Below are 27,937 nucleotides of genomic sequence, written 5' to 3'. Positions count from 1 at the left end.
ACAGAGCGGTTATCTGAGTTACCGTAGACTTTGTCAGTTCAAACCAGTCTGGCCATTCTCTGTTGACCTCTCTCATCAACAAGGTGTTTCCGTCCACAGAACTGCCGCTCACTGGATGTTTTTTGTTTTGGGCACCATTCAGAGTAAATTCTAGAGACTGTTGTGCATGAAAATCCCAGAAATACTCAAACCCGCCCATCTGGCACCAACAATCATGCCACAGTCCAAATCACTGAGATCACATTTTTCCCCCATTCTGATGGTTGATGTGAACATTAACTGAAGCTCCTGACCTGTATCTGCATGATTTTATGCACTGCACTGCTGCCACACGATTGGCTGATTAGATAATCGCATGGATGATTGTTGGTGCCAGATGGGCGGGTTTGAGTATTTCAATAAATGTAAATGTGTACAACTGTGGTGAGAAGAATATAATCTCAGAATGCTATTCTGAGATGAGGGTTAGCACTGTTTTGGTGGCACGAGGGGGACCTATACAATATTAGGCACGTGGTTTTAATGTTGTGGCTGATCGGTGTATGTACAAAGAGCATATTTGAGTTATTCTACAAAAATGGGTGCCATTTTTGTCCTTTATGTGTGTATAAAAATACTTTCTGTTGTTGATATCTCTTATTTGTTTTTCACTTTATTGTATATTTATCAAGTAAACATCTGATAACTGAAAAGTGGATATTGGCAGGGGTTAAATTAGGATTTTGGAGGTGGGGGGAAACCTTTAATCGTGTGGTGATTCTGGTGCCCTAGGCAAGATATGCCAAGACATAAAAAAATAAAAAAAATGTAATTATTAAATTCTATTATTCCTCACAAATTATATTATCAGCATAGTAAAAGGCTCAACATCAATTAATTTTTTAATTATCTGGTACATGGAAATTTGGAAATGCATGTACATTTTGTTAACCTTTTACTTAAATTGATATTTAGATAATTTAATTTGTAATTAAATAATTCTGTTAAATTATAAAGTATTTCACTTGTGGACCCCACTGTATATTTGCTAGAAAACAAATACTTGAAGGTGCCAGAACGCCATTCCAGACAGTTCTGCCCCGATTTACTCCCTGGATATTGGTAGAAATACCAACATTTACAGTAATTCTCTATCTTAGAAGTACCTTGTAGGTTCATGATGTTGAGCTCAAGGCTTGTATTGTCAAATTAAACTGTTAAACTGGTGGCCCTTATAGCTTTCTTAAGGCTTAATGTAATCCCATTATCATTTTACTTTAGCAAAATATGTTTAAAAAAAAAATCACATTATTATATCGGCAAAGGTATTCGTTTCATAGAATAACCCATGTGCTCTGATATCCGAATGTGGTTTGGTAACTGAGCTCAGTAGCATGTGCTTGTGAGCTCATCAGTAGTGTTTTCCCAGACACGCTGCAGAAATCTCCAGACTGCTGTAGCTACAAGTCTTTGTCTCTCTTTCTCTCTGGTGCTGTGGAGACAGTGGGACACAGGGTGGGCTTTAGGCATGTCTGTCTGCCTCTCTCTCTCTCTCCTTTTCTCTCTTTGACACACAAAGCTGCATGTAAATGTTCCACTCTAGAACAAAAGCTGATGCATTTCTGAGCAGCAAAGCTTACAAAAACTCTCCGTTGAATTCATTCTCTGTGGTTCTGCATCCACGTCAGTATGAACCTTCTCTTTAGCTGAACATGGATGTGTTTATTGTAGCGTTGGTCTTCACATTTCCCTAGAATAGTTAATCTAAAAATCCCATATATTGTCCTAAACCTGTGCTGTTTGTTTCATGGAACACAAAAGGAGATTTGTTGAAGAATCTTGGATATATATATATATTTTTTAAACGTACCATAATGTCTTCTGACGCCTGACGCTTTGTGTGAGGAACATGAATAACAACATACAGGTTTGGAACAACTAAGGGGTAAGCAAATAATGACAGAAATGTCATTTTGTTTTCAGCCTCGTCCTCTGAATGCAGTCGCATGTCGATCTCAACATACTTCTGTACACACCCACAGTAAAACCAAACAGATATATTCCAGTGTTTCTATCACAGAATATTCTGTGCATGTGGAAAAACATTCTCAATCAGGTGCAACAAACCAGACTGGATTTGCATGGCATCAACAGCACCTTCCCTTTGGCTCAACTATGACATCATAGAGCTTTTCAGCATTCTATTGCGCTCACTTCAGGGACAGTCATGCGGTGACCTCATCCTTAGCAACAGGCGAGCAAGCGCCAATGCAAAATAAAGGGTGACATTTCAGAGAGTCCAGACCACAGTGCGCTCTAATGGGAGTGTGTTTGTGATGGACGTTTTGGCCCACTCCAGGGGCGCACACAAAGGGAGGAAATATCCTGACCCTTGCGGTAGGGGCTGGTCCCGTAGCGGCAGGAAGGGGCGGGGTGTTTGAGCCACCACTCACTTCCTGTGCTATTTGTTCGATTGTTTTTATCCAATGCCACTGATCAGTTCTGCAGCTGGGCAACACAACTCAAGAACACTGGAGCCCGGTCAAACACAACCAACAGTACACTCCCAAGCTAGAAACATGCCGTCAGTCAGGCAGGAACAAACACTCATCCAAACAAAAACAGCCTGCAATCAAAGACCTCAAAGCAAAAGCTAAAACTGACTCTGTTCCTCTAGTGTTAGCCTCAGACTGAACACCCACAGTCTGATGCATAGTGCACACAAATATGGTAAGAGCTGGCTAAAATCAGGTCGCCTGGAAACAAAGTCATATTTTCAAAGTCGTATAAGGTAACAGATTACACAATAAGCACTTTAGAGAAATAAATAGTCACTGAATTTGACAAGGTTTGTGAAGTTAGTAGTGTGTGTTCTTTGAAAGAACCCCTTATGATGTGTTCGGCCATTTTGATCCAGACAACTTTTTTTTTTCTTACAATTTTTATTTTTTACTTAATTTGATTGGAATAAAATTAATTGACTTTGTTCACATATCGTATCTGAAAACACACAAAAAATTTGACCATTTTCTTTACATTTCATTGGTTTTATTTCACTTTGTTACACTTGTTGTGTTCCCGGTCAAAAATGACCGGTCATTGGAAATGAATGGATTAGACTACAAAATACTGAAATATTAAGTGTTCAGGAGCATCCCGATCCTTTAGATGAATGCATATTTGAATGTGTTTTTCCACACACAAATTCCTCAGGCATGCACACACACACACACACACACACACAATGTGTGTTAAGCACCCTCTTGTGCATCATCTGTCCATGAACACTCTTTGAGGAATATTTCAAGATCTGCTTATCATATTAAGTTGTGTTTGGGCTCGTTTGAATCGGGATAGTCTGCTGTAAGTTATGATATGTCATTGCCTATGTTATACTGTATGTATGTTTCAGGAAGTAATAAAGAAAAATGTGACAAAAAGCCACACCTGTTTATTATATTTCTGTGTGTCAGTGGGAATTTCAGACACTAATACTCACTGCATTTTGTCCACTGAGTGAAACAAATTGCATTCTACTAATTGAGACTTTTCCAATGATTTTATAACACATGGTTATCTCATCTTTTTTATGGTTTTACCAACTCTGAATATAATTGTTGTGATAACAAATTTGCAAATGATGAGAATGAAACAGTTCTTATTTGTCAGCAAATTAAAAAGCATTATTTAAGAATTGGTAGGATCAACTATATGCATCGTAAAGTCCAGATTCTAAGCTTTAAAATGACACCTAATTTTAATGTTCAAAAAACCTGTCATAATTATTAAAAAAAGAAGTTGATAAAAAGATCTAATGCAATATCTTGTGATAATATATGCAATATAAGAGATTTATAAACAATCTTAGTAGGCCGGTCATTTTTGACCGGGAACACAAAATGTGTATGCACGAAACAAACAACACAAGGGTTAAGACCACGTTCACACTAATACTTTTTGTGTGAAAATGCCTTAATTTACAAATCTCATCCACACTGGAATGCCATTTTCCTCAGCCCAAAATGGAACATTTTGAAAACGCTCTCCATTACCGCAAACTTTGATAAAACTAAGTCGTTAGGAAACCGAAAATGCCTTTTGCAAACAAAAGTGTGTGGATTTGGCCAAAAAATTGTATTCGGATTCTCCTGAACACTTAATATTTCTGTAGTTTTTTACTACACAAGCGCAACTGTATTTTCTGTATTTTCAGAGTTATGTTCGTAAAAAATAATCAGTATGTAGGACTTGTGAATGGACAGAAATTCTGATCAAAAAGTTTAAATACCTTTTTTGTACTACATAAGTGCAGGCTGTTGCAGCATTATTTATTTATTTATTTATTGTATTAGTATATTTTTGGTGTATTGTCTAATTCAGATAAACCCATCCCTAAATGACAAACAAAAACATCTGTGGTTAGTCATCAACAATAAGACATATTCTTCCTGTTTAAAATGGTTCATGGCCAGAATAATCTGCAATATGGACCAGATTTAAAGGAATATTCCATGTTCAATACAAGTCAAGCTCAATCGACAGCATTTGTGGCATAATAATTACCACACAATAAATAAATAAATAAATAAATAATAATAATAATAATAATAATAATAATAATTGTATCCCTCCTTTTCTTTAAAAAAGCTAAAAAAATACAGTGAGGCACTGAAAGTCAATGGGGACAATTTTTGGAAGGCAGAATGTGAAGCTTATAATTTTATAAAAGCACTTACATTAATTTTTCTGTATAAACTCATGGATTACTTCTTACTTTTAGCTGTAAAGTTGTTTAAATCATCATTTTCACAGGGGTTTAACAGCATTACATTGTCATGGCAACAAAGTTGTAAAATAGGTCTTGTGGCTGTGCTTTTGAAATAGTGAGTATTTCAATGTTTACAAATTGGCCCCATTGACTTCTATTGTAAGAGACTCACTGGAACCCAGATTTGTGCTTTTTTAAAGAAAAGAAGGGAACCTGAAATATAGACAACCTTTCCTTATGCACTAATAAACAGAGGTGTACATCGAAATAGACCATGAATGTCAACAAACACTGACACACAGACAGGGCATAACAACCTTGAATATCATACTCAACAGGGAAACACACACAGAAACTCTCTCTTGCACAACAATGCAAATCACTCTCAAAAACAGCAGTGAGATGTTCAGCACAAACACACAAATGAACTGGGAGTGTGTCGGCATTCATGCATACAGACACACACTCGCCCCACAGCCGGGATGCCTCTCCTCTTCTGCACCGGTGGAGATGAAATGCAAATCCTGCTTTTAACACACACACACACACCTCCATCAGCTGCGCACTGATACACGTTTACACATGTGAGTGCTAGCGTGTTACCCTGGAGACAGGAACATGCCAACACTGCAGCTGATTAGCATTCAGCTTATAAACGTTAATGAAGCACACGCTTGAACGCACACCAGGCCTAAAACCCCATCTAACTGCAGCGTTATCATGAGATAGAAAATATCATCATTATATAATATAATAGTAATTGTAATGCATAATTACGCCATTCATGACATTCAAAATGAAATTTGTCCTGTAAATACAGACCAGCTCTGAAGCCGCTCTCGACTTGTAATTGTATTATATTCTGTATGTCATTTGTATTCACTGAGCCCTCTATACCTACAAGAGACAGGCCAAGCAATCTAGAAACATGATTTATACATTTAATGCAATCAAATGAAATGTACTTCACTGGTGATGGGAAAGCACGAGTATTTAGTCAAACTTTATGCTAGTATTGGGACATACTACCATTTCATAAACTTGCGTCTTGATACCACAGAGCAATTTGCCTGGCATTAAGATCCTGCAAAAACGGCGTTAACCCCCCATTTATCCGTAATCTGACGTCATCAAGACGAGTCATTAATATTTTTGGTCCGTTTTCTTGGAAGAGAATGACTGTAAATGTGTATATCTGCCAAAAGTTGCCAACATTTTTTAATTATGTCATAATTCACTCACCCTCATGTCATTCCAAATCCATCATTTTTTCAGTGCAAATCTTGTCCATGCAAGAACTTACTGAAAATAACGCAGGTTCTCGCACATGCACCACTGTTAGTACGCTTCTCTCATAGCACTTATGAACGGGCAATAGACCTCAAGATTTGCACTGAAATATGACTATTATAAAATGTTATTTGGACACTGATGACGATGTAAATCAAAAACGTTTTGTTTCTGCACTGAGCACTTTTGCACTTTTTGGTCTCTCGATAAATTCCTGAAAGAATTTTTTCTACGGACATTGTGTGCGAGCCTTCTCTTCCCTTGGATTTAATGTTTTTAGCCTATGCACCAAAGCAATGTGGATACATGTGCTTTTTCAGTATTTGGCAGGGACGTTTTTTCTGCTTTTTGTCTATCACTGAAAAATGACTTACATTTTTAGTTGTTTCTCACTAAAATTCATTGTATGTCTTTAGAAGACTTGGAATATGATGCACAAGTCACATGGCTTATTTTATGATACTTCGGGTCCTTTATTAGGGCTTTAAAGTGAGTTGTATCATTTGCCATTATGTTAAAAATACGGATTGGGATTTTCATTATAAATTATCCTTTTGTTTTTCACATAAGAAAGAGAGTCAAATGGGTTTGGAAAGACATGAGGGTGAGTAAATAATGACAGTTATTTATTTATTTTTCATTTTTTGATTAACTATTAATTAACAAATATGAATTTTTGATTTCATGGGGCCTTTCTTTTTAAATGCAAATTAAATCTGTGCGAGCTGCACAGCCTGATCGCATGAAAATTACGTGATTGCTACGACATTTTTGCAAAATAAGTGGTTCCTTATACGTTTCATGGCAGTTTTGAGGTGAAATGTCCTCTGTGTGGCACTAAAAGTGAGTGAAATGTTCTCCTAAACAGATGAGGTTTTTAAGATTAATGCTGTATTGAGTTTTAAATCAACAAAACTGACCTCCCTACCCTAAACCTTAAACCTAAACCTAACCGATAGTGTCATAAAAAGCAAATGTGAGATGAAAAACACAATTATGTCATTTTGTGGTGCTTCTATGACACTTTCGACTCACGTGTCGATTCGTGTGCTCTTCGGGACTCGTATCCCGCTCCTTTACATCACAAGTGCAATGATCTATCAGTTGAGCTACCGCACAATCTAATCACACTCAAACAAGCTTGTAAATGTAGTTGGATATGTAATGCAAATGTTAAAATAAGTAATGCGCTATAGTTAAAGTGTTTAGATGTCATAAGATAGCTTTGTGTGAGGAACAGGGTGAAAATATGAGTTTATGAAGTGATAATCTGCCTTTGAATCGACCTTTGTTGTTGTAGCGCCTCTAGTGTTCATTTCACCAGGAAACTGCCACGATACGTTCAACGAGTCACATAAAAATCAGTTTGCAAAAATGTAGTTAAAGTAATGTGATTCTATGAGACCAGGTTAGAGCTGCAGTCTACACAGCAAATCAAGTCATCTCCCAGAGCAGATCGTCTTAAGGTCTTTGACCTGCTGCAGGGCCTTTAAACCCCCTTCATCATCAGCGTTCAGAGGCCAGTACCTGAGCACAGCAAAACGCTCGGAACAAACGGCGTTCAAATTAAATATTCAGGCCTGAGGTGACAGACTGACAGTAACAAGGCCACTATTAATGCAAGGCATGGAGGAACCGGACTCAGTTTTCTCCCTGGGGCTTGAGTCTTCACTCTCACCATCTGTCTGATATTTGTTCAGGCTTCCTGCTCTCTGGCTCCATCTTGCACTAAATAATGAATGTCAGTCTTAAGAGAAGTGGACGGCGTTTCGGTCCCCTGAGCTACAGTGAAGTCACGGACTCATCTTATCATATCACTCAGCATCTGCGCAAATGTCATTTCTTGCAGCAGGGATCTCATGGAGATACTGGGCATATATGGCACCAAAAACATTTTTACAATATTATTATTACAAATATTTACATTTTCAATTTAAAAACGATTTTCAACCTCTCTTCTTGCAAATGTTTTTTTTTAATAAGTGATATAAGTATTTAAAACTGGATATATAAAATAAAAATATAAATATAATAATAAAAAAAATCATTTTCATATTGGGAATATACAGCATTTTCTTGCTTCTGAAGAACATATTGCAGCGTGAAGAATTTACATGTTTTCATTGATCATGATATAAATATTGGGGGTGGGGTTGTACTTGCTTGTTTTTATTATTGGGGGGTTACCTCCCCCCGTCCCCCCTGGAATCTACGCCCCTGCATACACTGTTAGTAGACAAATTAAATAAACACGTGTGAGTGTGAACATTTTTTAACAAGACTTTCTAGTTTACAGTGCTTAAAGTGCCCTGAATTTGAAGAAACACCCACATATAATGTTTTTTTGCCATTTGGACGAGAAGGTTTTTATCCGGTCTAACAGTGAGTATGTGTACTGACGTTCTAGTATTGATGGTATAGCACTTCATATCTGGTTTACCCTCTGAAAAAAACTCAGACAATGTCTCTATTTAAAATGTAGACGTCTGTTCTTGGCAGACTTCTTCTTCTTTTTTTTTTTCTCTCGTTTGCCAGCCTTCATTTATCAATGTCTTTTTTATTGTGTCTGTTTTCTTCAGTAGTCTGTCTCTTTCTTCATTCTCAGCTCCTCCTCCTCTTTACTCTTCTCTCTATCCATACTGTCAGTAAATGAACCACTGCAGAGCTCATGACATTCACTGCTCCACCTACGGGAACATTCATGTCAATGCACAAACCACGTGTCCACACTCGACTGCAAAAAGGTCCCTCATGATGTGCTAATGGAAATATGTACCCAATATAAAAAGTCTGCTTGCTCCAAACCCATATGACTTTCTGGTCAAAAGGAAACTTTTTGAAGAACCTTCATGCAGCTATAAACACCCATGTCAAGCTCCAAAAATGAACCAAAAAACACCATAAAAGTAGTCCATTGTCTTCTCGAGCCATTCGACAGCTTTCTGTGAGAAACAGACTGCATTTTAAGTCATTATTCACTGATAATCTTCCACACGGACACAGCTCTAAAATCAAATTGGTGCCTTTAGATGTCGCATCATTCTCAGTTTTTGATGTAAAATGTAAACAGTCATACACATATCAATTGGGCACATTGGATAAGCTGGTAAGAACACCGGTAAAAGTGTTTACATGCAACACATAATCGGGGTAATGGGCAAAAATCTATGTGTGTCGATCATTTTTTTGCTTAAACCATTTATTTATTACCCCAATAAAGTAAAACTGTTTTACATGTTTACATGACCACACACGTTGTCTGTTTATGAAGTATAATCAGTGTAAGATTGTGCAAACATTTAATGCAATGTAGTTAATTTAATGAGAGCAAATTAGAAGTTCACAAAATGACTGCTATTAAATTAATGCTTATTTTACAAAAAATTCACTCCAAAATATTTAAAAGCAGTAAATGTTTTTAATCCATTATAAAAGGTTGGAAGATTTGACACTATTAATTCAAACTGACATGATTTTCGCCAATAACAATAATACCAAAATTGTGAAAAATGTAGTGATAGACTTTCTAAATATCCTTTGCCTTGAATTTACTTTTTAAAGTTATTTCATAACTTTTAACTGGGTATGAACATTTTTACTAAAGAAAACAATAAAGCCACACATAGGACTCAATGAAGAGAAAAACCTTCACAAGATTCAGTCCATAATGCGAAAAGGCAGAATGTTCATATACTAAATGCTAAGGGAATTGTAACAACATTGATTTTGATGCATTATTATTTTTTGTGCAGTGTCAGATTAAAAAAAAACAAAACAAAAAAAAACAACTTAGAGGACAAAAATGTCCGTGTCAAAAAACTGCCATAAAAATATTATATATTAATATTATTTTCCACTTTTACTGACTTAGATTTTTTAACTAACATCAGTCCTGATCATAACTATCAAATATTCGTTCATCTTCAGGATTTTAACCCTTTAAATGCCAGTTTGTTTACATAATGCCACTGTTGTTTTTTACACACACACAAATTTCTCAATACACACATACAAAACACACTCTGACATCCATACCAACACACACACATACAATTTTATCTGCATCATTTATTCAGTTGTCCTGCAGTGCTCTATAATACAGCAAACAGAAAATAGGGGAAAAGCTTGTATTTGCTCCATAGGCTAAACATGAGATAAATGGCGCCATCTGGTGGAAAATACTAAAAATTTAAATTTTGAAGTCAGGGCTCTGGAATGAAAGCATAATATCATAGAATTCATGATTTTATGCTTTAATGGCACTGGGATCAAATATTGCAGTTTTAATGGGTTTCAATGGGGACATTTTTGTCCTGAAGGTCCTGAGTGTAACTATTTTGTGTACACAGTGTATTATAGATGTATTATAGGAACTGAGGTTGAAATATAAAAATTCTCCCAAAAATACACACCTTTGGCAAAATTTATGCCATTGGCATTAACGCTGCCAAAATGATAAAAAAAAAAACAAAAAAAAAAACAAAACAAAAAAAGACAAAAATGTCCCGAAGGTGGCACAAGGGATAAACACACAAGACAATGACAGATACACATTCGCAACTCTAAATAAATTACAAAATTAAAAAACTAAATGTGCAAAAATATGTATCATAAAAAAAATAATAATTCCACTTGTTTCAAATACAATGTGACAAACTGGACCAACAGCGTTTCAGATGAGCTTTAGATACAATACATTTTTAAATATGAATTCAGTATTTCATTAAAATGTGCCCCAAATACCAATAATACACTAAATGTATGCGTGTACACCAAAAAAGGCATTCTGGGAAGGTAAGAATTAAATCAAGCCAATAGATTCCCTTCTCTTCACCACACAAACAGATAATCTAATTATATTCCCTCTCTTTCACTGCAGTAGATAAAGACACACATGAACGCACAGCTACAGGCTGAAGATGACAATTTGTGAAGAATATAAATTCTGTGGACCAATATAATAATATCATAAACAAACCACACTGATTCCTCCTAAGAGCTTTTTGTCAAACTGACAAATAAATAACAACAAAACAAATCTTCATCCTCATATTACGACACTCTCAGGATTATTCCCTTTCAGTCCTGTGTTCAACTGGTCCCTCTTGTATAACAGCTGTTTGTAGTTTCTAAATCACCACATTAAAACTATTTGATCAAGAATTGAATCATGAATTAAAGTCAGATCAGAATTTACTGACCAATTAAAATCAGACTGCAGTATCTTTGTCTGAAGAGCCAATAACAGCTTTTTCAAAGCATCTTATCATGTGTCTGTGCATCACTAGAGGAATTCCCTCATGGACAGAACTGTGTGTCAATATTCAGAGGAAACCTATCTGGATGCCCAGGGCCTCGGCACACATCAGTGAGTGTGTGTGTTTGTGACAACTTTGAAAGGAGGAAAGGCACAGGGGGCAGGTACACTACACCGTCCACATTAATATTAATGTCCAAATAAACCTGCAAGCTATGCTTCCTTTTATCTATGCACACACACACACATACACACCACTGACCATGCAGGAGAAATGTAAGAAAAGCAGAGTCTGACTGTGGAAGAAAGCATGTGTGTGTATCCTCGTATCCTCTGCCAACAAGCACAAATATCATAATGTGCTTTTAAAAAGTCAACAAAGGCTCAGATATACCAGGGTCAGAAATTAAGGGGGGCTCAGTGCAAAAATGCTACATTGAGGCAAAAAATGTCCTCATAATGAATTTTGTTATTTATTAGTAATATCTGATATACTTCTATATTCTATATATGTTCTATATATTCTATTATAGTCCTAGTTAGACATATTATGGCATAAAATATGACTTCATTTAATTTTTAGGGAAGGAGGCAAAACATTTTTAATCTTAAGAATTTGTATGAATGAATTGTGAGGTCAACGGACGAGACAGACCCTGTAAAAGGTAATAAATAAATAAATAAATAAATAAATAATGCCCCTTGAAAATCAAATCCAGGGGCAAGTACTGCCCCATAATAAAAGAACATTTCTAAAACTGATATATATGTAAAAAATAACAATAATAAAAAAGAAGCCCCTCAATTATTTAGAAAAAAATTAATGAATTAATTAAGCTGTGGTTATAACCTAAAATAAAACACACAGTTACAGCCGCACAAACACAATAAGTGGCTTATATTTTGCATAAAATAAAAAACAAAACACAAATGTAGCCTATTTTTAGGACCATTAAGATTTGTTTTTACATTGCGACATTTTCATGACAATTAAGCACATTTAAACTTCCAAATTGTCATTACTTAAATGTAAAACATTCATTATATATGGTTTAAATTGTAAAGTACATTATACATCATGGTAGTATTTGTTGTACTGACTTTAAATTATGTTGATTCAAAATCATTGTATTACAATAATGAAAATTTAATGATAAATCGCCACTGAAAATAATGAGAATTAGAAAAAAACGGGTTTTGTTTGTTTGTTTGTGTGTGATTTAATGCCATGACAGCTTCCATGTTTTTTTTTAACGATGAAACACTATTTAAAACATAATAAAATTAGACCCAGGCCCAGCCAGAATATTAGAGATTATTCTTTGACTTCAAATATATTTGATAAAATAGTTTAAAAAATATATACATAAATTCTGATTTCTGAAAGTGTGAAAGAACTGTTTGAATGCGCTGCTTTGGAAAATTTGATAAGAAATAAATCTGGCCAATCCATTTTTACTGAGGCCCACCCAGAAGTAATTTCCTGGCTACGTCCTTGATGTGATGATGTCAAGAATAACTGGAAAAAACAGTTGGCTCATGAATTATAACAGACTTTAAATATTCTGAGAGAGCTGCTCTATCATCTCAACTGAAGAAATCAAAGCAGCCGAAACAAGTTCCCTTTAAAAGAAAGAAACAAACAAACAAAAACAATGACTCTCTCTCTCTCTCTCTCTCTCTCACACACACACACACACACACACACATGTTGGTGCAGCTATCATTATGAGGACTCTCCATAGACATAATGATTTTTATACTGTACAACTATAGATTCTATCCCCTAACCCTAACTCTACCCCTAAACCTAACCCTCACAAAAAAAAATCTACATTTTTACATTTTCAGTAAAACATCATTTAGTATGTTTTTTAAGCGATCTGAATTATGGGGACACTAGAAATGTCTCATAAACCACTTAAACCTGCCCAAACACACACACACACACACACACACACTCATGTTGGTTTTGCTATACTTGTGAGGACCCTCAATAGACATACTGATTTTTATACTGTACAAACTACAGATTCTATCCCCTAACCTAACCCTACCCCTACCCCTAAACCTAATCCTCACAGAAACCTTTTTACATTTTTACATTTTCAATAAAACATCATTTAATATGCCATTTCCCTTGTAAGGACCACCCACAACCAGAAATGTCCTCACAGAACAGGTTGATTCTCAATACTTGGTCCTCACAAGTATAGCAAAACCTGTACAAATACACACACACACACACGTTGGTGCAGCTATCATTATGAGGACTCTCCATAGACATAATGATTTTTATACTATACAAACTATAGATTCTATCCCCTAACCCTACCCCTAAACCTAACCCTCACAAAAAAACCTTTCTGCATTTTTACATTTTCAATAAGACATAATTTAGTATGTTTTTTTTTTTTTTTAAGCGATTTGAATTATGGGGACACTAGAAATGTCCTCATAAACCACATTTATAGCATAATACCCTTGTAATTACCAGTTTGTAACCTAAAAAAAGTCCTCGTAAACCACTTAAACCTGCCCACACACACACACACACACACACACACACACACGTACCACTGGAAGGTTTCAGCAGAGAGACATGAAAAGTGGGAGAAATACGATAATTAGCAAGTAATTGGAGGCGATATGACACAGGATTGATTTGTCTTAGGATTTTGAACGGACCCACATACCTGAGCTTCTTGTAATGTAGACAGAGATGAAGGTCCCGGGTTGAAAGCCACACCCACTGTCCTGGAACGTAGTTGGGACTGGGACGACGATGGCGGTCTGCTTGTTCCTTTCCCCTGTTGATGTCACGCTGTAGATGGACATGAGCTTGATCCCAAACAGCCTCACTACACTGAAACCACTCGTTAACAGCAGGTACATCAGACGGTTCACCCGACCATGGAAATAGAGGGGGTTGGAACCCCAGAACACACTGAAAGGGCGTCAGTTTTGTGGAGGGTTTGAGGATCGAGTTCTGCGCATATTCTGCCCAGGGAAGAAAGAGGCTCCAGTCGGCTTGATTCTGTTGACAGTACATGCGAAGGAATTTGGTGAGTTCTTGATTCAGACGTTCCATCTGGCCATTAGACTAGGGGTGATAACCTGAAGTGAGACATATATTGACATTAAGTAGTTGAAAGAAAGCTGTCCAAACCCTTGATGTAAACTGAGGGCCCCGGTCAGAGACAATGTCTTGAGGAAGACCATAGTAGCGGAACACATAATGGAAAAGATGTTCTGCAGTTTCAAAGGCTGATGGAAGATAGATAGATAGATGGATAGATAGATTGATTGATTGATTGATTGATTGATTCAACTTTATTGTCATTGTGCAGAGTACAGGTACAGAGCCAATGAAATGCAGATAGCATCTAACCAGAAGTGCAAATAGCAATATGTATATGTAAAATATATATAAATATATATGAGTATATACAATAAATATTTTTATGGAGTGCAAAGTTATGAGGTAGAGAAGCAGAGACCAGCTCAATGCAAATGTCTATAAATACAGTACAAGGTGCAGATGAAGAAGTATAAACACTGAAGGTGCATTATACAGAATGAAGTATAAATATGTAAATATATATATATTGAGCTTTCCTTAGCTTCCTAAGGAAGTAAAGGCACTGTTGTGCCTTTTTGATCAGAGTGGAGGTGTTGTAGGTCCAGGAAAAATCCTCAGAGATATGTACACCCAGGAACTTGAAGCTAGTCACACGCTCCACTTTGTCCCCATCAATGTAGATGGTAGTGTATGTGTGGCCCTTACTAGTCCGCCGGTAGTCCATAATCAGCTCCTTAGTCTTCTGGGTGTTGAGTGTGAGATTGTTGTTGGCACACCACACTACCAGGTGCTGTACCTCTTCACTGTAGGCCGTCTCATCATCGCCGCTGATCAGGCCTACCACCGTGGTGTCATCTGCAAACTTGATTATGGAGTCGGAGCCATGCTCAGGTATGCAGTTGTGGGTGAAGAGGGAGTAGAGGACTGGACTCAGCACACAGCCCTGTGGTGCACCAGTGTTCAAAGTGAGGGTGGAGGAGTTGTGGTTGCTGATCCTAACAGACTGTGGTCTGTTGGTGAGAAAGTCCAAGGTCCAGTTGCAGAGGGAGGAGCTATTGCCAAGATCAGTGAGCTTGGAGATCAGCTTGGACGGGATCACAGTATTGAAGGCAGAACTGAAATGAATGAATAGCATGCTGACATATGTGTTGTTTTTGTGAGTCAGGGCAGAGTGAAGAGCTGAGGTGATAGCATCCTCAGTTGACCTGTTGGGTTTGTAGGCGAACTGATATGGGTCCAGTGTTAGGGGCAGGCATGTTTTCAGGTGAGAGAGGACCAGCCTCTCAAAACACTTGGCAATGATGGGAATAAGAGCAATGGGGCAGAAATCGTTGAGGGCCACTGCAGCAGCATGTTTTGGTACTGGTACAATGGTGGCTGCTTTGAAGCAGGTGGGGACGATGGCCTGGGCTAAGGAAAGGTTGAAAATGTTGGTGAAGACGTCAGCCAGCTGTTCTGCACAGGCCCTGAGCACTCGGCCAGGGATGCCATCAGGGCCAGCAGCTTTATGTGCATTCACTCTGCTCAGGGTGCAGCACACGTCACTGGTGGAAAATATGAGAGGCAAATCATCAGGTGGGAGCTAGCTTTTATGGGTGGTTCTGTGTTTCCATAATCGAAGCGAGCATTAAAGGTGTTCAGTTCATCTGGGAGGGTGGCATTACTGGTTGGGGGGGGGTTGCTGTTCGCTGGTTTGTAATCTGTGAGGGCATGGATGCCTGTCCACATACGTCGGGGGTCGTTGTTCTTAAATTTGTCCTCAATCCGCAGTTTGTAATTGTGTTTGGCTGCTTTAATTCCCCTCTTCAGATAAATTGTAGGCTTCCCGGTCACCAGATCTGAAAGCAGCATCACGTGCCTTCAGCAGGAGGCAGACTTCCTTGTTCATCCAGGGTTTCTGATTGGGGTATGTTTTAATTGTTTTATGTTGATGTGTTCCAGAACAGAATTTGTGTAGATATTAATGTCCATGTGTGAGTCCAGGTTGGCCTGAGAAGCAATCGCATTCCAGTCTGTGTTCTGGAACTCATGTTGCAGTGAAGAGTCTGCTCCTTCCAGCCACACTTTTACAGTCCTCACTGTGGGTTTCACACGTTTGATGATGGGGGTGTATTTGGGGAGTAGGAACAGGGATAAGTGATCAGATTGTCCAACATGGCGGAGGGGGATGGCTTTGTAAGCATCACAGATGTTTGTATAAACATGATCAAGAGTGTTGTCTCCTCTTGTAGGGCAAGAAACATTTTGATAAAATTTGGGGAGTGCTGTCCTCAAATTGGTGTGATTGAAATCCCCAGCAATGATAAAAGCTCCATCCGGATGTGTTGTTTGCAGTTTACTAACAACAGAAGGGAGTTCCTTCATTGCTAGCTTAGCATTAGCATCCAGGGGTACATATACTGCAGCGATTATGGTACAAGTAAATTCACGGGGCAGGTAAAAGGGTCTGCACTTGATAAAGAGGTACTCAATATCAGCGGAACAGTGGAATTTGGAAATAACAGCATCGGTGCACCAAATTCTGTTTACCTACATGCAAACACCCCCACCTTTGAGACCACAGCCATTCTATCAGCTCTAAAAATATTGTGCCCCTCCAGCTCTATCACGCTGGTTGGAATGGTTCTATTGAGCAAAGTTTCCTTAAAAAACAACGTTGTAGTCCAAAAAAAATTTGCTGAGTAATCCGGAGCCGTAGTTCCTCGATCTTATTAGCCAGAGACCGTACATTAGTGAGGAAGATGCTCGGTAGTACTGGGTGATGTGGGTTGAGCTTTAACTTAGCCCGCAGGCTGCCCCGCTTACCCCGTCTTTGTTTACGCTCACGGCGACGGGCACTTCCTGTCGGACTGGCTGACTCACTTGAGTCCGGGGACCAGAGTAACTTTGGAGGTAGCAGATGGAGGTCTAATGTTGTATCCACTGCTGTGTTTGTGCAGCAAAGTTTGATGTCCAATAGTGTGCGACGGCTGTATGAAGTTAATGCAAAGTTGTGACGAACAACTGAGCTGAAAATAACTAGGTAAATAATAACTAATTAGCAAAAACTGGAGAGACGCTGAGCCTCGCGTTGTGCACGCGCTGCCATCTGAGCCCTTAGACAGGGGTATTAGTCGGCATGCCTTAGAAAAACGATCAATGACAGTTAATATGGTGAAGTTACCTTGGGAGATGGGTAGATCGGTGACGAAATCAATGGCGATGTGGGACCACGGTCGTTGTGGAATGGGTAGAGGTTGTAGCAACCCTGCCGGTAGTTGTCTGGGGTTTTTTGCTGTGGTGCAGGTGTGACAAGCATTCACGAATGTACTGGTGTCTGCCTGTAATGTCTCCCACCAGAACCGATTTCTTAACAATCGTACTGTGGCAGTAATGCCTGGATGGCCAGAGCTTGTAGAGGAGTGCACCCAGCGGATTACCTTTTCTTGAGTAGGTGGCACAAACGTTCGGTTGGGTGGACATTCTGGAGGAGCCGGCTTCTGTGCATGTGCCTGGGAGATTTCAGACATGATGTCCCACTGGACCGGAGCTAGGATCAGAGAGGATGAGATGATGGGTTCTGGAGAGGGATTCTGAGGAGTGGAGTCAAATTGACAGGATAGTGAGTCTGCTTTTATATTCTTTGATCCTGGATGATAAGTGATTGAAAAGTTAAAATGAGTAAAATAGTGCCCATCTGGCTTGTCTGGGGTTTAGTCTTTTGGCTGAGTGCAAGTATTCGAGGTTGCGATGATCAGTTAATACCAGAAATGGATGTCTGGCCCCCTTCAGCCAGTGTCGCCATTCTTCAAATGCTGCTTTCATGGCTAACAGTTCACGATTGCCCATATCATAATTCTGTTTAGCAGAGGAGAGTTTACGTGAGTAGTATGCACAGGGGAAAAGCTTAGGAGGATTACCTTGGCGTTGAGAGAGGATAGCACCAATACCAGTGTTTGATGCGTCTACTTCAACCACGAAAGGTACGTTGCGATCAGGATGATGCAGAATAGGAGCAGAAGTGAAGTGACTTTTCAATTCATTAAAGGCTTGGATGGCATCAGCAGACCAGCGAAGCTTGGGGTTACCTGCCTTTGTCATTGCAGTGAGTGGAGCAGCAACAGTGCTGAAGTTTTGAATGAATCTTCTGTAAACAAATTGCAAATCCTAAGATTCATTGTAGTTCCTTTACAGTAGTGGGTTGAGGCCAGTTTAGAATCGCTCGTACCTTGCCCTTGTCCATAGACACCCCTTCTGGACTGATGATATAACTGAGGATAAGAAATCGAAGTTTGGTGGAATTCACATTTCTCTGCTTTGGCATACAATTGGTGTTCCATGAGATGCTTCAGAACTGCCTGGACCTGCTTGATGTGTTCCTCCAGGGTGTCTGAATAAATCAGGATGTCATCTATAAATACAATTAAGCCTTGGTTAAGCATGTCTCTGAATACGTAATTTATGAAAGACTGGAACACAGATGAACTATTGGACAGTCCGAACGGCATAACGAGATATTCATAGTGCCCGCTGCTGGTAGAAAAGGCAATTTTCCACTCATCCCCCTCTCAAAAACTAATGAGGTTGTACGCACAGCGTAGATCAAGCTTAGTGTAAAACTTAGCAGTTCCTAGTTGTTCCAAAGCTGTGGGAACCAGGGGGAAGGGAAATCTGAATTTAACCATTATATCATTTAGACCATGATAATCAATAAAAGGACGAAGGCCTCCATCTTTCTTTCCCTCGAAGAAGAATCCTGCTGCTGCTGGTGAAGTGGATGGATGAATGAAACCCTTGGCCAGTTCTTCTTCAATGTACTATTTCATGGCTTTAGCCTCAGGTTCTGACAGGGGAAAGATTCTGCCTCTAGGAGGTGAGGTACCAGATAACAGATCAATGGTGCAGTCACTAGATCGATGCGGTGGTAGTTGCGAGGCTTTGATTTTACTGAAGGCTTCAAACAAATCAGCATATTCAGAAGGTAAATGTGGTGCTATGTTGGACTCGTTAGTCACCATAGTGGTACTCACAGACATAGGGATGATTGGTTTGAGACACTTGAATGAGCAGCTGGGATCCCATCGCATGATCTGTTTCTCACGCCATGAAATTTGTGGGTTATGGTCCTGCAGCCAGGGTAATCCGAGGATAACTGGGTGGTGTGGAGAGTGGATGATGAAGAAGCGTGTTGTTTCAGTGTGTAAAATTCCAACTTGCAGAATGAGGTCAGTGGTGGTTTACAGAACCTGGCCAGTCCCCAGGGGACGCCCATCTAGCGCTGCCACTGCCAAAGGAGAGTCGCAAGGAATTAGTGGTATCTTATGCTGTCGGGCTAAATTTTCATCAATAAAGTTGCCCGCTGCCCCCGAATCTAACAAGGATTTAGTGATGATGGTATCTGACAGGAACGTTAATTTTATTGGCACTTCAATACAAGCAGTGATTTGGATAGAGGGAATCAACACACTTACCATGCATTTGTGTGTTTGAGGGGGTCGTGTCGGACAGTCAGCTCTTAAATGACCCGTTTGGGTGCAATATAAACAAAGATGGATCCTGATGCGGTGTTCACGCTCCTCTGTGGTGAGATGAGTTCGACCAACCTGCATGGGTTCAGCGACATCACTGGGTTGATGCGTTTGAGTGAGAGGACTGGTAAATCGATTTGATCTCCTGGAGTGAATGAGATTGTCAATACGAATAGCGAGGTCGATGAATTGGTCCAGGGTTCTGCCTTCATCACGGCAGGCCAGCTCAGATTGCACGTCAATGTTTAATCCTTGACAAAACAGCAGTTTTAGTGTGTCCTCCACGCACACAGTCTGCGCAGCGAGAGTGCGAAAAGACAGATCAAATTCAGCTACAGTATTTCTACCCTGACGAAGCGCAAGCAGTTTCTCACAGCACTCCTTCCTCCCTCAGAATGTTTGAACACCTCTCTCAGACGTTGAACGAATTCACTGAAAGTGGTGCGGTTTAGTCCTTGATTGGTCCAGACAGCTGTTGCCCATTCCAACACCTTACCCATGAGCACAGAACACACAAGAGAGATCTTACTATCATCAGATGGGTATAACGAGGGCTGTTGAGGCAGGAACATAGAGCATTTCATATGGAAGCCTTTACACTTGATTGATGTGCCATCAAATGTTTCTGGAATGGCTAAATGTGCATTAGCAGTCACTGTACTATGAGGCATTGAGACTGGTACCTGACTCGCTTGAGGCGTTGTGGAAGTGGATTCAGGTGCGGGCTGATGGAGACTCTGCACGGATTTCACTAACTCTTCCGTTAGTGTGGTAAGTCGGCAAAGTTGTTGTTGGTGAGAGGCCAGTAGGTTAGCTTGGGCAGAGAGTTCACTAGACAGATGCAAGAAGACTGCTGGATCGGCAGTTGGCGAAGTCTTTTGTAACACTGACTCAGGCTGAGTGGGATCCTTGTGCTGTTTATTAACACAACAAGATCAGAGTACAAACAGGCGTGGGTAAAATAACCAGGGCAACCAACAATATCAGCGACAGGGCAGTAACGTAGTCAAACAGGCAAAGGATTGGGGCAGTCAGATAAACAGCAATAGAGATAGTCCAGGCAAACACAGTAATAGGCAGGCAGCAGAGAATCGTACAAGGTAAATCCAAAGCAGATTCAAACACGGGTAGATCAACAGAGTAAGTAATAATGCTCAGAAATGTAGCCGGGGCAAACAAGACTTCGCAATGAATGAACACACACATCGGGCTTAAATAGTCTGAGTGATATGAGGCAGGTGTAGGGTAATCAGTCCAGGCATGTGGGCACTTGGGAAATGTAGTTCAATGTTAATATTCAGGTGAGTGAGACCTCTGGTGGTCGATTGAGGAAACTTCACCAGCGTTTGTGACACCCACACAAGTAGAACACTACAGACCAGTCTCTCTCATCCCATTCATGGCGAAAACACTTGAAAGGGCAGTTTTCAATCAGATTTCTTCCTGTCTCTCATAGAACAAGCTGCTGGATGACAATCAGTCAGGCTTCAAAAGTAGACACTCCACCGAGACTGCCCTGCTGTCTGTCACTGTGTCACTGAGACAGGCGAAAGCTGGATCCAGATCATCCGTCCTGATTCTACTGGACCTTTCTGCAGCCTTTGACATGGTCAACAATCAGATCTGCTCTCCAACCTCTCTTCGCTGGGCATCACAGGAACTATACTTAACTGGTTTAATTCCTATCTCTCAGGTAGGTCCTTCAAGGTAGCCTGGAGAGGTGAGGTGTCCAAGTCACATCAGCTACTTACTGAGGTACCTCAGGGTTCAGTGCTTGGGCCACTTCTCTTCTCTATTTACACAACATCACTGGGACCCATCATTCAGGCACATGGTTTCTCTTACCATGACTATGCCGATGAAACACAACTCAACTTGTCTTTCCATCATACGACAACAGATTCTACAACACAAACAAAACCAACAATCAGCTTACAGCATTTATTAAATTTCTGAAATATTCAAAACTAAATATGTAACCTTGGTCTCTATGGTGACCTTGATGAAGAAGGCGATGATGTTGAGAACATCACTGAAAATCAGGAGCAGATACCAGCAGTTAATGAACTCCAGACGATCACGCCAATACTCCAAACGACCCAGAGACTGATGGAAATAACACACACAAACACAAACTCCTACACACATACACACACACACACAAATAATGCCACTTTGAGTGGAATCAACAGCATTTTTAAATCTTTATGTGCTGATTTTAAAGTCAACATGAAACATTTGCAACACAACTTCATCATATTTAACATCATATTTTCTTTGTTTAATTCTTTCTCTCTTACATGCTGGAGGATGATTCCTCTGAGTATTGAACGTCCCCACAACACCAGAGACAAACCACAGACCACTGCGACCAACACATAAAGTGCCACATGTGCATAACTGTCCACTAGAGAGAGAGAGACAGTTGAGAACTCTTGAGGTGAGTGTTGTTTATTGTCATCTCACCGTGTCTAGACACATTGGGATCTCAGCACTCTTTAATGGACGCCTCGTTGAGCAAACTGAGCTTCACTTTACCACTGTAAGCCTTATTATCAAACAAAATCTGAAAACACTCAAAGTGGCCAAATGACTAGGAAGATGCTATATAAATCAATCGTAATTCACAATAATACACTTATTTCATTATTAAAGTGTTAATTCCCCCTAAAGGAAAGTTCTGGCATCATTTACTCACCCTAATGTACAAAATTTTATTGAGGAACACAAAGGAGTCATTTTGCAGAATGTTCATGTTAGAGTTCTGCTATCCGACCCAAGCCAGTTTTATTATCATTAATGAAAACTAAAATGAAAACGAAAACTACATTTCATTAACTTCCAATCAAAACTGATATGATTGGAAAAAAACTGAAACTAAACAAAAATATTTTTTCCAAACTCCAAAACTAACTAAAATAAAATAAAAATGACCTAGAATTCATTTTCGTTTTATATACACAGCATTTTATAAAATTTGAAATATTTACAATCCACTTAAATTAAACATGAAATGCCAATAGACAGAGCTAACACAAGACTGACCTGAGAAATGTAATGACATTACACATATTTAAATGATATCAATAAATGCTTTAGCTTTGGCAGCCATAAAATACTAAAACAAAAACTCAAATGAAAACTAACTAAACTGAAACTAAAAAAAAAATAAATTAAAAAAAATAAATTAAAAAAACACTGAGAAAATGAAAACTAAACTAAAACGAACAGGTAAAGCATGAAAACGAACGAAAACTAAACTAAACTAAACTGGAATGATGAATTGAATATAAAATAGAAATAAAAACTACATTTAAAACCCAAAACTATACCTGACCCAAGCTTGACAGGACCCGACAAACCGTAACGTTTGTGTCAGCTTTTTAACTGTAACTTTGGGTTCAGGTCAGTTTTGGGGTTAGTAATTAATAATAATAATAATAATAAAAAACATTATTATTACTTTTGTTGTAAATATGTTAAATAAAAGAATATATATTAAATACAATAAAGGCTACATTTATTTAATATAGGATATAATTTTTCATTTTAACATAACTTGTTTCTCACTCAAAGAAAAGCACGAACGGACGTGTTAGGGGCTGTTCACACAAAGTGTTTGTGCATGCAACAGCACAGGTTTTCATAGTAAACACATGCTGGACAAACTTCTTTGACCACTGCATCTCTTTTTTTTATCGCCATGCATAGGATTTTAAGACACAGTGTCAAGTTTAAAAAGAACGCACATTTTTAAAAATGCATTTTGAGACACCTACGTTCTGTTTCATTCGTTGCGCTGCATCTAGCTTCATTTTAACTTGAAATATAGCTCAAAAGTTGTATGAATTACTTTTATAGTGCTTTTTGTCCTATTTGGATCTTCACAGTCATGGTCACTATGAACTATGAACAACTATGGAGTTGTGGTGGTGTAGTGGGCTTAAACACATAACTGGTAATCAGAAGGTTGCTGCTTCTATCCCCACAGCCACCACCATTGTGTCCTTGAGCAAGGCACTTAACTCCAGGTTGCTCTGGAGGAATTGTCCCTGTAATAAGTGCACTGTATAAATGTAAATATAAACTGTCATTGAATGGGAAAAAGCTGTGTGAAGATTCTTTGAAAACTCTCCTTTTGTGTTCCACTGAAGAAGAAAAAAAATCAGCATCACATGGGTTTGACTGATATGAGTAAATGGTGACAGAATTACATTTTTACATGCACTATTCTTTTAATCTTTGCGTTTGTAAGTTGTAGCTGTGCAGTGCACTTCATGCTTACAGTAATGGAGAAAGTGTAACAGTCGGGATTCTCATTATTAATCATTTACTAGATGTTTATGGCCTTCAGCTAAAACTGTATAGTGACGTTAATCAACCTGCAGAGACAGAGAGAAGTTCAGAGAGGAACTTCATCTACACTGTACCAATCAATGAACACGAAAACTTCTAAAGTAGTTTCTCATCTGAAGTATTTGTCCTGTGATAGGTTGTGGTGTTGTTGTTCTTTAATCAGTCAGAAGTCTTGTCTAAAGAGCAATATTAACAACTGTTCTATTGGGGCCAATTACACATCCCCCATGAGACGAGATCTACACCTGATTAGCTTTAAAACACACTGATGCTTAAATCCAAAGAGATGCAAACAAGAGAGTAATGTGTACCTGCTCAATGCCGTACTCCATGTGTTCATAAAAGGCTATCTGCATTTGAACACACATCGGCTCCTCAGAACCATCTAGATAATCTCTCAACAACAGATGCTTGAAGGAGTCTGTATTCTCCTCCTTAAATGCCACCACCAACTGATTACTGAGACCAAACACCACAAGCTGAAAAAGAGAAATGTAAAGATGCATTTAATATTTCAAATCCATACATAAATGAAGGTTCATGCAACAATGGCCTAATTTATTCCCCCTTCAATGTTGTTTCAAACCCAAAGGATCCTCTTTCTTAGAAGACAAAAAGAGAAATTTTACAGAGGGTTCACACTACTCTTCTTTAGAAATAAGGCAATCATTAAAAATCTGTTTCAGCATTTTGGTTAAAGGACATTTAAACATAAACATAAAAAAAAAGATTCTGTATTGGATAAAAAAATTATCAAAAAATACTTTTGTCATTTTCTCAGGGTCAGTACATATTTTGTACATTTCAATGACTTTTCCATGACCAAACTTCAGTCGCTGTGTTTCAAATCATTTCTACCCATTTGTGAACAATGAAATTCAGCTCTATGTTTGAATAACTGTCACGGTTCCGGCATGTGTGCCAGCTCTTACTGTTGTTTGTTTTTTCTCTCCCTTGTGTCTCACAGGTGGAGCCGGCATGCGTGATCCTTTCCTTGGGAGACGCTGATCACGGCAATGATTTACTCGCCCATTCCACCTGCTTCACTCTGATTGCACTAGCTACTTATTCCTTGTGTTTCCCCTCTTTCTTTGCCAGTTTATTGTCTGCTGTCAATGTTAACTGTGCTCTCTTGTGTAGTTGGAGCCTGCTTGTGTGTCTGTTGGTTGCCTGTCTGTAGAGGTGTGGTTACCTTCCCGTTTGCCGTCGCCTTCGCCAGTCCTGTGCCCAGGGCTTTGCTTCGCACCACACCAGCTTCCCAGATTTTCAGTGGAGATGCGAGTTTAATTACACACCACCACACGTACACAAATTCTCAGGTAATTATTGCTTTAAAGATATGCTGATTGCCATCACTAGCTTGCCAAATAATCTTAAGTAATATGATTGGGGATGAGGCTATATATTCATGAATATAAAAACTGAAACCGATTGATTTTCATGACGTTCGGTTCCATTAATGGTTCTTGGATGTGCATTCTTCGACGATACAGACAGAAAACCATATTAAATACCCCGCCTGTGTTTCTTGCACTGTTATTCAGCGGCGACACTGCTACTAACTCTACAGCGATTTCCAGACAAATGACTCTTCTGAGTCAATTCTTTTTAGTGAATCAACAACATACAGCATGACCAGCATTGTCCGATTCCCGAACGAATGACTGAACTGGCTCTTTTTAATGAGTCAAGTTAAGCTTTTATTGTATAATGAGTGAGGAATGAGATATTATTTCTCACGGACCACAATGCATCCTATTTAAACACTCAAATAAGTACTATAAGTGAATCTAAAAGATTTATGAATCAGCTGGAGTGATGACTGAATTAATTGACTCACATTAAATAAACCAAGAAGAACTGAAACTGAGTTTTTATGTGTAGGCCCTTCTTAATGCTCGTGAGACTTAAATCAGTTACTAACAAGTTGTTCATATGACAATGTCTAGTTTAAGACACACATTTTGTAATAGTTTTGTTGTAATAAGTTAACGATCTAAAAACAAAAACAAAAAACTTTCAGGTTTTTAAATATTTCATAAAAAGATAATACAGAACTTTAAAGGAATTCTCTGTGTTCAATACAAGTTAAAGGGATAGATCACCCAAAAATGAAAAATTATCTCATCATTTCCTCACCCTCTTGCCATCCCAGATGTGTATGACTTTCTTTCTTCTGCTGAACTCAACTGAAGATTTTTAGAAGATTTCTCAGCTCTTTTGGTCCATATAATGCATGTGAATGGGTGGCAACATTTTAAAGCTCAAAATCACATAAGTCAGCATAAAAGTAATCCATACGACTCCAGTGGTTAAATCAGTATTTTCAGAAGCTATATGATAGGTGTTGATGAGAAACAGATCACTTTCACATTCTTCTTGTGTTTTTGGTGATTCACAGTCTTCATGCATATCGCCCCCTACTGGGCAGGGAGAAGAATTTTAAGCAAACAATGACTTAAATATTGATCTCTTTCTGTGAATATGAAGCTTATAATTTTATAAAAGCACTTACATTCATTCTTCTGTTAAAACTTGTGTATATTATTGAGATTTTAAGTAGTTTAAATAATTTTTAGGGTTTATAGCTTTACGATTATAAAGTTGTAAATTGTATATAACTTTGCACAGAAAAGGTTTGAAAGTGATTTTATCACAACTGTTTTTATTATGTTAACACACATATTGTTTACGTCTTGTGGCTATACATTTGAAACGGTGAGTATTTTAACGTTTACGGATTGCCCCCCATTCACTTCCATTATAAGTGCCTCACTGGAACACAGATGTTTACTTTAATTCTTTGCAGCCTGGTTGAATAATGGCTTTTTTTCTATACCATGTGAGTGCCTTGGATTTTTCTCTTTTAAAAAATAAATAAAATAAAAATCATCCACGTGTGGAACAACATGAGGGTGACTTTTCCGTTTCTGATGAACTATCAAACGCCTGATGCTTTACCTGCACAGTTAATGTGACGACCTTTATTAGATGTAGTGCCAGTTTAAAGGGTTTGCAGCCTTTAGCATGGTATTTATAACACAGACTCGTGAAGAAATATTTAAATTATATCACAACTGCTGCTATTTTCTGTCATATTTTTCGCATTGAGTGATATTTTATGTAAAAAAAAAAAAAAAAAAAAAAAAAAGTAATCAAAATGTATTCGGGGTTCACCTACCAACGTCTGCCGTTCAGCCAATCAGGTAGCTCTACTGAGTAAACGTCACTTTGTGTAATTAATATTCATGAACACAGCTTTCGTATTAGGCAAAGCTCTGCAGTGACCGATAGATGGCGACAAACATCATGTTGTAACAAACTGAACGCAGAAGCAGTGCTGGGAAACCCGTGTCAGTGAGTCCTACAATCACGCAGTGGCTCATTGAAGGTATGTACTTTTTTCTACTTCTTGTATTTAACATACAGGTGCATCTCAATAAATTAGAATGTCGTGGAAAAGTTCATTTATTTCAGTAATTCAACTCAAATTGTGAAACTCGTGTATTAAATAAATTCAATGCACACAGACTGAAGTAGTTTAAGTCTTTGGTTCTTTTAATTGTGATGATTTTGGCTCACATTTAACAAAAACCCACCAATTCACTATCTCAAAATTAGAATACATCATAAGACCAATAAAAAAACATTTTTAGTGAATTGTTGGCCTTCTGGAAAGTATGTTCATTTACTGTATA

At 38.5% G+C, this 27,937-nt stretch overlaps 1 protein-coding gene across 1 annotated transcript in view; it reads right to left on the bottom strand.

Annotated features, from left to right (window-relative positions):
• Positions 1-14,008, bottom strand: part of LOC127449810 (nucleolar protein dao-5-like) — a 42,322-nt gene extending 28,314 nt beyond the window's left edge. Inside the window, exon 1 of the mRNA XM_051713372.1 lies at positions 13,991-14,008. The gene's annotated coding sequence lies outside the window, so the exon portion shown is untranslated. The remainder of the gene's footprint in view (positions 1-13,990) is intronic.
• Positions 14,009-27,937: the final 13,929 nt, after the last annotated feature.

This window comes from Myxocyprinus asiaticus, chromosome 13, assembly GCF_019703515.2.
Source record: "Myxocyprinus asiaticus isolate MX2 ecotype Aquarium Trade chromosome 13, UBuf_Myxa_2, whole genome shotgun sequence".
NCBI lineage: Eukaryota > Metazoa > Chordata > Actinopteri > Cypriniformes > Catostomidae > Myxocyprinus > Myxocyprinus asiaticus.
The sequence above is the reverse complement of the archived record's forward strand: the minus strand, read 5'-3'. Positions and strand labels throughout refer to the sequence as shown.